General features: G+C 42.0%; 1 non-coding gene across 1 annotated transcript; it reads right to left on the minus strand.

Moving 5' to 3' along the window:
• Nucleotides 1-3,523: 3,523 nt before the first annotated feature.
• trnac-aca (transfer RNA cysteine (anticodon ACA)) lies at nt 3,524-3,595 on the minus strand. Its single transcript has one exon. It is a non-coding gene; the product is annotated as a tRNA-Cys (tRNA).
• Nucleotides 3,596-10,263: the final 6,668 nt, after the last annotated feature.

Raw genomic sequence — 10,263 nt, forward strand, 5'->3', positions numbered from 1 at the left:
GCCTTCAGCAGTGACATCCGTGGGATGTTTCACCAGGTGCGGCTCCTCCCGACAGATAAGCCACTGCTGCGGTTCCTGTGGAGAGATCTGAAGCAAGATAGCCCACCAAGTGTTTACGAGTGGCAAGTACTTCCCTTTGGAACAACCTGCAGTCCCTGCTGTGCGACGTTCGCTTTGCAGAAGCATGTGCTGGACCATAGCCAGCCAGAAGAGGATGTCCGAGCTGCCGTTGAGAGGTCATTCTATGTAGATAATTGTCTACAGAGCCTCACATCAAGAGAAGCTGCAAGGGCCCTGGTGGACAAACTGCGCCATCTCCTGGCAAAAGGAGGGTTCGAGCTGAGGCAGTGGGCAAGTAATGATCCATCCATTATCAGCCACCTCCCTTCCGAAGCCAGGTCGGACAGCTGCGAGCTATGGCTCAGCCACGGTCAGCCAGATGTCCAAGAGTCGGCCCTCGGTCTGCACTGGCACTGCCAGTCAGACACCTTGGCCTACAAGCATCGCCTAGTTCATTGCCCTATAGCCACAATGAGGAACATATATAAAGTCTTAGCGAGTCAATATGATCCCCTCGACTACCTAGTGCCATACACAACTAAAGCGAAGGTCCTTGTGCAGCACTTGTGGGACAAGAAGAGGGAGTGGGATGACTCGCAGCTACCAGATGACCTGCTGTTTGCATGGCGTTCATGGGAGACAGAGCTGGAACACCTGCCGAAGATAACACTGCCCAGGTGCTACTCCAGACCTGAGGTGGACCACCCCAGCAGTGTGAGAGACATCCACGTGTTCTGCGATGCTTCAGAACAGGCGTATGGATCTGTGGCTTATATCAGGACTGAGAGCCCAGAGGGCGAAGTGGATGTCTCATTTCTTGCGGCGCGGTCCCGCGTCGCTCCAAAGAAGCAGCAATCCATCCCTCGCCTAGAGCTGTGTGCGGCCCTCTCTGGCGCACAGCTCTCCAAGGTCATTGCCACTGAGTTGACCCTCTCCATCTGTAGCCTCACCCTATGGTCTGACTCAATGACTGTACTCACCTGGTTGTCGTCAGACTCGTGTCGCTACAAAGTTTTTGTGGGCACCCGAGTGGCGGAGGTCCAAGAGCTGACGGAATCTGCTACATGGCGATATGTGCCATCAGGGGACAACCCAGCAGATGACATCACATGCGGACTTGCTCTCCGGGACCTGAGTGAGGGCCACAGGTGGACCCATGGCCCAGCCTTCCTAAAGCGGCCATCGGAGGAGTGGCCTGGACAGCCTTGTTCAACCCCGAACGAGCCGGAGAGTGAGATGAGACGGCCTGCTGTTACTGTCCTGGCAACCTCAGTCCATTCCCTGCCAGATCCACAGCAACACCAGACCCTGAGTGAGTATTTGGAAGTTACTGCCCGCCAGCTTCATGGGGCGGCAGACGCTGCAGCCCTCCATCCCGAGCTTCAAGATCAACTCGCGAGCCAGCAGATCAGGTTCACCTTCAACCCACCAGGCTCACCACATTTTGGAGGTTGTTGGGAGAGAGAGATCCGCTCCCTGAAAGCTGCGCTTCAGGTCACCATAGGAGCCCAAACAGTCACAGAAGAGGTGTTGCGTACTGTCCTCGTTGAGATTGAGGGGATCCTTAATTCAAAACCTCTCGGATACACCTCATCAGATGTTGCGGACCTGGATCCCGTCACCCCAAACTGTCTCCTCATGGGGCGGCGGGACGCGTCCCTACCTCGAGTTGTCTATGAGGGCCCTGAGATTTTGGGCCGACGAAGATGGCGACATAGCCAGATACTGGCTGACCACTTTTGGAAACACTTTATAACGCATTATCTCCCGGGACTCCAGGCCCGCCAGAAATGGAGGACTGATACAGCAGCTGACCTGCAGGTGGGGGACATTGTAATGATTATCGACAACCAGCTGCCCCGTGCCCTCTGGCCTGTAGGTAAGGTCACTCAAGTCTTCCCCGGGGCCGATAACCGGGTGCGGTCTGCTGAGGTGTTGGTGAAGGACAGGACATACACGCGGCCTGTGGCGAGGCTCATCAGTCTGCCTGCCCTTCCAGAAGAGGATTGATCATTGCCTGCTCGTCGGGACCCCATGGCCTTTTTAGATGTTCGAATTCACCTTGTGAATTCGGGGGCGGCTGTTAAAAAGGCTGTCCTGTTCCTTTAAGAGGTGGGGACTGATTAACCAATCACTGGCCGGAAGCGGGAGTGCCTCCTGAATCACGCGAGAAGAAAATTAGAGGAGGAAAACGGGAGCTCCGGTACAGCATAGCCGAACTCAAGTTCACAAGAACTTTTAGCTTAACGTTCTCTGTTCTGTTTTCTGTAATAAGGCTAGTTAAGGTGTTTTGTGCGTTCATGAAACCAGACCACACACATAAACACCCACACACACCCAAATACAAAGCTATTTCACCTTGATCAATGCCAATAAAACCCTTCATTGCAACTACGGGCTGGTCATTGGAACCCCACCAATAAGCAAAGCCAGAGTTCTGACCGACTCTCCACAGTGTTTTGAACCATCCATTCACCAGCATAGTAAACTATTTTTCAAGAGTGCTGAACATTTTAACAACATTGACTGTTGGAACGGCTGGATTCAGAAAAGAAACATATTCTTAATTAATCGTTGTTTGTCCGACAACATATCAGAAGGCATACACTGCACATTTTACACTGCCAGTGGTACCTCTTAGATTTAGAAATAAACAATTATAAAGCCACAGGCGCACAATCTGAAATATGAATACAGCATATTGTACTACACAAAACTAAAGGTTTACTAGTTATCTGTCTATTTAAAAAAATATATATATTTATCTACTACAATTCACCAACAAAATATTCTCCCCTTCAGTTACACAGTTGTCATATTATTCATTGCTACTTTTCTCTCAAAAAAAACTATAGGAATTCAGTAGGCCCATCACACTGAAAAAACCAATGTGTGTAGCTGAACATTAAGGTACAACTTTTTATGAGAGAAGTGGATCGATTGGCTGTGATGGTTACTGCTCCGAAACTGGATGAGTCCCATGTCTGTGAGGCTGCATCGTGGCTGTTAAGTGTCCACGCTATAAAAGCTTAGTTCCTGAGGATGTTTACAGGGGGCACCAAGTTTTAAACTGGGGACCACTTGATCTGTAGTCAAATGCTGTACCACTGAGCTAAATCCCCAAGACACTACACTGGAAGAAATATTGGAAATCAGACACAATAGCAGAATTCAATTGTTTCTTAATTTCAGTGACATGCCCCCTCATAAGAACGTTTTTTTTTTTATTTACAATAGTTGAATGTTTAACGTCAGCCAATTAACATCTCTTGCAGTGGACATTCAGGGATTTTTATCTGCTGTTGCTATCTGGGGAATCTGAACCTTACATCAGGGCTTGTGCTACTTGGTGTTTGGTGTGTGCAAGGTTAGATGTTTTTGTCAGATGAGTTCCATGACTCTGAGGCTGCATCGTTGCTGCTCGTCTCAAATGTATAAAAGCTTGGTTCTTATGGACGTTTACAGGCAGCACCCAGATTTGAACTGGGGACTTCTTGATCTGTAGTCAAATGCTCTACCACTGAGCTATGCCCCCAAGACACAACTCTGTAAGAAATATTGAAAATCAGAAACAATAGCAGAACTTGACTGTTCCTTAATTTCATCTGAATTTCAGTGACATGCCCCCTCCTTCTTATAGGACTCATAGGAACATATCTTTATTTTTTTACTTTGACAATATTTGGGTGCTTAACGTCAGCCAATTAACTTCTCTTGCAGTGGAAATTCAGGGATTTTTATCTGCTGTTTCCATCTGGGGAATCTGAACCTTACATCAGGGCTTGTGCTGCTTGGTGTTTGATGGGGGCAGGGTTTCTTGGGACTAATTTGAGAGAAATCGGTTTGGTATTTTCCATCATTCATTTCTTATGTTACTGCATCTTGTCCCTCTTTGTAACATACGTTGCCTTTGTCCTCAGATTAGATGTTGACTAATTTGTTGTGACTTAGTAAATTTCTTCATTTTAATCTGGATGTGAATTGTACATTTCGATAAAGGCTGATCCAACTGGTTGTTCTACCTATCAAGAAATTTGGCAATTTATCCAAAAATTAAATCAAGTAAATACATTTCATATGCTGGACAAATGAGAAGTTTTAATTGGTGATACACTTGTGTTCAGTATTCAGTGTTGAACCTTAAATGATGATGTTAGGTACTTGATTCAGAATGATAACACATTTTACTCAGTCCTCACTGTACCGGCACCTCATATATGGAGCTGTATCGGCTATTAAACTATGTACATGTCTGGTTTTTCGTCAAGCACGGTGAGATGAAATATTCTGGACCATTCACCAGTTTACTGCATCATTTGTTAACAAAATTAGCAAGTGTAAAAACCTTCATGCAATGTAGAACAGCCTAACAACACCAACAACAACAACAATATTAATGATAATAAAAATGAAACTTGTGTCACACGAAACAGAAAAGAAATTGCAATCATGCATAACAGAGACATGAGAAGCGGAAACTCCAGTGATTACTCAAGGTATTGCAGTTTAGTAAGCCTCTGGTGCCAAAAAGCCAATTTCCCCACTGAAGCCCATTCAAAACTACAAACTTACCTTGGCCAAATTAAATTATTTTGAAAATAACTTTTTAGCTCTGCAATTTCTTCACACTGAACTAATTACTCCCACAGAAGAAGATATAAGATTTATTTCACTCCAATTTGGTCCGCATGGTTTTACGTCACAGCGCGCGACTGCTTAGACTAGCACGGAGCACACCTGCCCATGAATGAGTATGAGGCTGTTATTGACTCAGCGATAATGAAAAGGGTTGAACTCAGTGTTGCCTGCACAGAACCGCTGTATCAGAATACGTCGAGCATTAAATCTTGACCTCGGATTACATGAATCCACCACCATTACTGTTTTGATTATTTATTTATTTATTTATCTGACAGGGACAATACACATTGATCAACATCACTATTATGTGATGTAAATATGCCAGATTTAGCTAGATCGCTAATTTCCATCTGTTGTCCCTGGGCAGGCTGATGTTAGCACATTATATTGTTATTTTGATATTATTACTATTAATATTACCGATAATAATGTTACCTTGCCACAACTGACTTGTGCCCATTTTTCATAGTGATGAATTGTGACGAATTAATAAGAAATAATAAAGCTAACATACAGTATGTTGCTCTTAGATTAAGATATTATGCTGATTCCACCACACTAAAATATTTTGACTACATTGCAATTTTGATATTGCAACTAATAGCCTACTGTTATTAAATACATTATTAGTTGCAGTATTTCTGATGTTGACGAAAATACAATGATATGAAAAATAAACAGGCCAACATAAATTAATAATAAGAATAGCTTCATACATATAATTTGCTCTTAAATTATTTTTGAGATGATGCTATTGTGCTGTTTAAAGTGAAGTGGTGATGATGAAGATAACAAACATGCCAATTACAAAGATGATGACTGGATGAACATAAAATAATACACAACACTAATTTATTAAACAGATTTAACATACTTTTTTGCATTTTTTCTATTTATTTATTCTTTATTGGCTGTTCTCATAGTTCAATTCGCTCAGTAAGTGCAATACATCTGCCTGTGGGCTGTGATAGTCCAAACATAACGTCAGTGGCTAAAGAAGTTTATAAAATACCACTATTTGCTCTGAAGTTCTTTTTGCGCTAATTCCATTTAATGCAAGATAGTGACAATGTCGTCTTGTTCAGCTTTTAACTGTACTAACCGCTTTTCGAATTGTTTGAATGTAATTTTTTTTTCAGTGAGTGCAATCTCTGTGTTTATTTCCTAATGATAAAGGTTATTAGCTGTGACAGGTTGGACATGCTAATTATATCAGGCTGGCTATTTGTCTCCAGGGTAGCTAACTCACTCATGTTAGATTTGAGCTTATTTTTGTCCGCAGTATTGCACTATAATAGCAATATAATTAATGTTGTAGTGGTTATTTAGATGAATTTCATTTGGTTGTTGGCTGAAGGACTGCTAAATAGAAAGTTATGTTTGATTATAATTAATCTAATTAGCATCCAACTTTTCTATTCACTGGTCTTGCTTGTGTATATAGCCAATGCTTGATAATGGAATTGTACTTCATTTGACCTGTGTTTATACTTGTTCTTGTGTCCTTGCACTACTGGTACGTCGCTTAGGATAAAAACGTCTGCCAAATGAATGTAATGTATTCCCAATAGGCCAAGGACATAAACCAGATATATCACCTTATTGAGAATGACCAAAAAAAGTCCTGATGTCTTCATTATCACTGTTACGTATCCTTGCTCTGTGAGTCTGGGTGCATGTCTCAACCCTGTAGGTGGAGCTGATTCAGGCTTGAATGCTTAAAGATGTGCACCTGTGTCCACTTAACAGTCAACTGGATAAAGCCTAAAGACACCTCAGCTGAAGGGGCTTTTTGAGAGATTCCTTTGGGGGGAGAGATACACATTTTTGACTCAGACTCCTTTTTAAGACTTGCTTTGCTTTTGTGTTGCACTTTGCTGCTACCATATTAAGTTTTCTGTTTATGCTTTGTTTTTCTGTTGTAGGTTGCAGGTGGTCAGGCAGTTTTCTTGTTTTAACACATTTTTAGATGGTTAGGCCAGACCAGGAAGAAGTTTGCTGGAAGACTCACTCCTTTTAATCTGCCCAGATAGTGAGGTTTAGAACCGTGTTTTCTTTTAGATGAAGCGTAGCCTAGCTCTGGTCTAGACCGCTTGCACATCAGCTTGGTGCACAGTGCCTGTTGCTGTTGGTTTTTATTGGTCAAACATGTTCAATTGCCTTTGGTTGTTGCTGGCGTCCATTTAAGCAGTGTACCATGATTTCTAACAAACCCGATAAAAATGTGGCGTAACACAAAACTAATGTAACTTACTATTTTTCCATGCCAACTGAAATGAAACTTTAGCTTCCTGTAGTTTTCCAAATGTATTATTTGTCTAACTGACAAATAACCTACCTATGGTAGGATTGTCACCCAATAGTCCAAAAATCCATGATTGAAATTGTCAAAAGGTGTTACGAAATCCACCAGTCATATGCTGATAATGGGCACCCAGTAGACCCTTATAAATCGGGTGGGATTTTGGACAAACAAGTGAAGAATTGCTGGCTGATTTGTGGGAGTAGAAGCTTGAGCTGTATGATGTTAAGCGATTCTCAAATCGGAGTAGCCAAATGATCAGCTGCTCTCCTAACCCCCATCCAAGTGAGATAGTTCTCCTCTACCCCAAATAATGTTTCAGTTCCTCAGCAATGCATACACACATTTAACCTTCATTTAAACTCAGGGACACATTAAGAGCAGGTGCCCTCTTCTACAAGTGTACCAAATGTACACATAAAATACAACAATGAATTTAGAAGGAAGCAGCACAAGATTTTCTCGAGACTTTCCGTATTTTCCAAATGTAGATCAAGACTAAATAGCCATTTGCAATGCGCTCTCAAAGTTGTTAGTCCCATGCTAATCTCAATTGCAGTGTGCTTTAAAACACCACCTAGGGCATACTGAAGTTTCGTATTTTGTAAACCTGCTGGTGGCCTGGTTTTACAAAAGACGAAGGACTGTTCACACAGAAAATAATCGAAGTTCACAAGTCTTTAGCCTATAGCCTACTTCATCCTCACCATGCAGCCACAACTGGCTAGTACTTTTACCAGGAATGATTCTTATAAATACATTTTGTTGTATTGAAAACATGTCAAAAAATATTTTTAAAATTAAAAAGCTGTAAATGGCATTATTGTCTGTGTCTTCAAAATTGTTGTCCTTGGTTAAATTCAGAACTGTTCCATTAAATTGGTATTTTAAAAACTAAACAACTAAAAAGCTCTTGCACTACCTCAAAATGTATTTGTATCATTTTTTTAAGGATAACCTTGTCATTTAAGAGACTTAACTAATGATGAAATTACCAATGAAATTCAATATACCATTGCTAAAAAGCTGTTAGGCATTATTCAGTTGATTGATGAACAATGAATTGCACGTTTCGGATTGCAAATTGTTTTCCTAATCAGCATGTCATCTTTGCAGTGCGTACGTTGGGTCCAAGTGCTATTAACCAGGTAACTGGTGTATAGCCTACTGATAACTGAATAATTATATTCAGTCAAGTCATTAGTATTAACTACTGTGTGGATAGACGTGTTTTGACCAAATACAACTTATCTAATTGTCAGTTACACATGATGTTCTAATGGTAGTACAGAGGCAAATAATTTTGGAAAGCACACAATTTTTGTTAGTTATTGAGTTAGTACTCCAATCTTGAATTTATATGAATACATCATTTAGGACCTAAAACAAGGAAACATTAATTTTGCAAGTTTATTCATAAGAAAATTTGAAAGTGTTATTTTTAATGCAGTTTAATGCACTGTCTTGTTTACATGGTCTCTGTGTTGTAATCAGTACCATCACTAAAAAATGATCCCAAGTCAAATATTAAAACATTTCAATTCTCTACTTTCGCTGTGCTTACTACAGAATTGGTGGATACACCTTAAAAATCCGCTGAGGTGTGTGCGCACAATGGGGGGTAAAACAAACAGGTGAACTTCAGGACTAGCAGGAGTCTTTCTGCTTGCTGGGGTTCAGCTGATACAGCACTCACTGCGCTCTACAGTCAATCAAGACATTCCTAAACTTAATGCGCACCAAATCTCATGTTAGTACGGTGCTTCGGAAACCCGTGCAAATACGCAGCTGGCTAAAAACTGAAGTCATGCTGCAATTCACCCACTGTAATTTAAAATGGCAATCGAAGGATATGGAATATAGGTGTGATATGACATTTATACAGAGAGAGAGTGGAGAGAGCTGTCTAACATATCAGTCCAAAATCTCCCATAGGGGTTCAACTGGGGTGAGATCTGGTGATTGCGAAGGCCATAGCATATGCTTCACATCATTTCCATACTTATCAAACCATTCAGTGACCCTTTGTGCCGTGCAGTTGGGGGCATTGTCATCCTGGAAGGAACTACTTGGTATTGATTTGCAATGACCCTTCCCTCTAAGGGGACAAGTGGACCCAAACCATGCCAGGAAAATGCCCCCCACAGCATTAGAGAGCCTGTTGCTGTGAGAATATTGTACTATATTCCAACATAAGGTATTGGGGATGCCCTGCCTAGGACAGGAATTTGACAATGTAGCTCCTTATGGAGAGTCTTATGAGGCGCAGATCACAGTCATGCATATATCATTACACAGGAGAGCATGCCTTCAGCTAAAAACATAAAGGAGTGACTGCAAAATACATGTATTTTTTTTCTCCACTGAGAATTCTCCAGAGAGAATTAAATGGAAAATAACTTTGTCCTTGCTGCTGGAGTATGAGTACAAATCAATAATTCCATAGCAACGGTGCCAGAGATTCAGCAACTGAATAAAACTAAATAGATATCTTTGCATTGTTTTCCTAATCATGTGCATTTATCATGCCTTAACAAGATAACTAATGTTAGCTATATAGTGTGGAGTGGATCGGGGCGTGGCCCCGCAGTGTCCCTCCCAGCCTAAAATGCGTCATCTCAAACCTGCCACCAGACCAGCTGTTCAGGACCCGGCACAGCCCCATGATGGGAAGCCTAGCTGCAGGACCCTGGAGAGCGGCAACCTGGAAATTCCCCAACTCCCTCACTTACAATCAATACACCTGAAAGCAATGAGAATCAGCTACCGCCACTCCAGGGAAATGAGCTGGGAGCATAAAAGGAGGCCCTGGCCTCTTTGAAGGAAGATTGTTGTGGTTGCAGCGAAGCATTTAACCCTTATGTTTGATTTTAATTTATGTTTCAGAATCCGGTTGAGACGCAGGACCGCATCTCTCTTTTAGCTTGAAGAGGGACTTTCTAAGCTGTCTCCCGGACAACATTACCCAAGTTTTTGTGAAGTTTGTTTCGTTTAGAAAAGAACTTTGGTTTTTGAGAACAGGGTTTTTTTTGTTTGTCTTCAACTTTTGTTAAATAAAAGGCCCTGTTGGGCTATTTTTCCCCAAACCTCCGGCCTGTGTATTTCTGTATCGCCCCGCCTGCACCATCATGCCCAGTGCAGTGCCACAGTAGCTAGCTAGATAACTTGAGTGTATGGCAGGCGTACTAGCTGGCCATTTTGGCTACCCATCTAGCTAATTAGAAACACCAGCTACTGGGTGACACCACAATCACAATAAA

This window comes from Anguilla rostrata, chromosome 17, assembly GCF_018555375.3.
Source record: "Anguilla rostrata isolate EN2019 chromosome 17, ASM1855537v3, whole genome shotgun sequence".
Lineage (NCBI taxonomy): Eukaryota > Metazoa > Chordata > Actinopteri > Anguilliformes > Anguillidae > Anguilla > Anguilla rostrata.